Consider the following 2,021-nt stretch of genomic DNA (forward strand, 5'->3'; position numbering starts at 1 on the left):
CCGAGAGGCGGAGAGCGAAGGGGGGGGCCGGCGGGGAAAACAACGCCAGTGCCGGGTTGCAGAGCACCCGCAAACACCGGGGCATGGCACACACACACTCCCCCGGGGGTCCCCCAAACACACACCCCCCGGCTGCCACAGCCCCTTCCCGCCCCGTTGCACACCTCCGGGGGAAGGGCTGAGGCGGCATCGGGTCACCCCTGCGGTGCAGCGGTGGCACAGCTGCCGGGGGAGAGGAGTTGACCGAACCCAGCGTTATCTCGGCTACTTTGTACCTTGTCTTTTACAGCAGGCGTTTAACAGCGTCGTAGCGCGTTGAACTGGGAGGATGCGGGCAGAGAATATGAAGATACGTTGATTTTTGCTATTGAAAAGTTTATAGTTACAACTCTGCCGCTTGGGATTAATTGCATGTGATTAACATTCTTGGCATTTGGTGTGCAGGGCTTGTTTGGGGGTGGATTTCTTTTGGTTTTTCGTGGCACTTAATAAAGTCAGAATTTAAATACTTTTAATTACTTTCCAAAGTTCACAGCGCAGTGGCATGGGCTGGGTAGGGGAACAGTGAAATCCTGCTTTCCTGGTGATACTGTTTGGCCAACATTGTCTGAATTAGGTTGCAATCCTTGCAGCAGAAGATGTGGTCATTTGAAGGTCCCCGCTGCCGGCGGACTGTGCCAAGGCTGGCTGAGAGCGTGCAGCCTCTTTGTGTGTGTGTGTGTGTGTTTCTTTCATTTTGTTCTTTTCTTTTACTTTTCCAGCCTATTCCTCTCCCCTCAGCCCTTCATCTTTAACATTCTAACCATTCCCTAGCAGACCGCCTCCGGTTTCCCACTCCCTTTCCTCCTTGCCCTCCTCCCCACACCTTTTTCTCCTTCTAGATGCTCCACGTTTTGCAGGAGCACCAAGCCAAGGCTCCTTCCAGCCTCAGACAGAGCAGGGCTCTTATTGCCTCCTCAGGAGAGAGCGGGTGGAACAGGTTCAGTAATGTGATCATTCCTCACATGGAAGCAACAGTTCCGCCAGAAAAACTCGTCGAGCCTTAAATCAGACTTTTGACAGGTCTCCTTGCAAGGCTTTTAAGTTCCTCAATCTATCGGTATTAGCTGGAGATAAAAAGTGTTTAAGAATCTTTGAGCTTAGTTAGGACAGGCCATCCTGGGGAGGAACGTAGGCTGAATCTTAGAAATTGCCAATGTTCCTTCTGAAATGCATTTTAGCATTAGTTATGATCATTCTGGGTAGTTTTCATTTCCCGACAGATATCCTGGTTTTAATCTTCATACCTTCTTGGATTCCTCCATGCCACAGCAGTGACCTGGTCAGAAATCAACATGTCTTTTATCAACTATATATTTGATATCACTTTAATTTCTTGATTCAACACTGTTCTTCTTTCATGACACCATAAAATAAAAAAGCCCCTCATTAACCTTCTCAACAGTATCATCATTTGTCATTTTGCACTTTCATCATCTCCATCCTTCCTCATCATGAGCTGTCCCTTGGAGTCCATATGAGTGACCATATGGACTATATATGTCCATATGGACATATACTGACCATCATGGGCAAAGCATGGTTCTTAGATTTCACCAGGACTCTGTAATGGCTGCAGATGAGACTTAAAGACAGCCTGAACTTTCAAGTACCCAGCATGAATGCCCACAAGATGAGGCTGAAGGCTTTATAAAGGCTGGACTGCTCACTCTCTAAACTCCATCAAACATAGATTTTACTTTGCTTAGAGGCCTTCAAAGAGTTCAGTGCAACAGCAATGAAGAATGTTGATTTTAAAAGAATAAATTTTGGCTTAGTGTGGCATGTCCAGTTTGCCTCTGAGTTTCTTGTGCTGGATCTATTTGTCTTACAGATATTAAAACCTGTTCAGGCTCCCCAACAGTTCAGATAAAACCTTTTTAGAAGTCTGAATATCAGCTTAGATTCACAAGAGCTCTTGGAGGTTGGAGACTATCGTTAATAGATAAACATGAATTACAATCACAAACTGCTATAGTACT

Source organism: Charadrius vociferus, unplaced genomic scaffold, assembly GCF_000708025.1.
Source record: "Charadrius vociferus isolate BGI_N301 unplaced genomic scaffold, ASM70802v2 scaffold308, whole genome shotgun sequence".
Lineage (NCBI taxonomy): Eukaryota > Metazoa > Chordata > Aves > Charadriiformes > Charadriidae > Charadrius > Charadrius vociferus.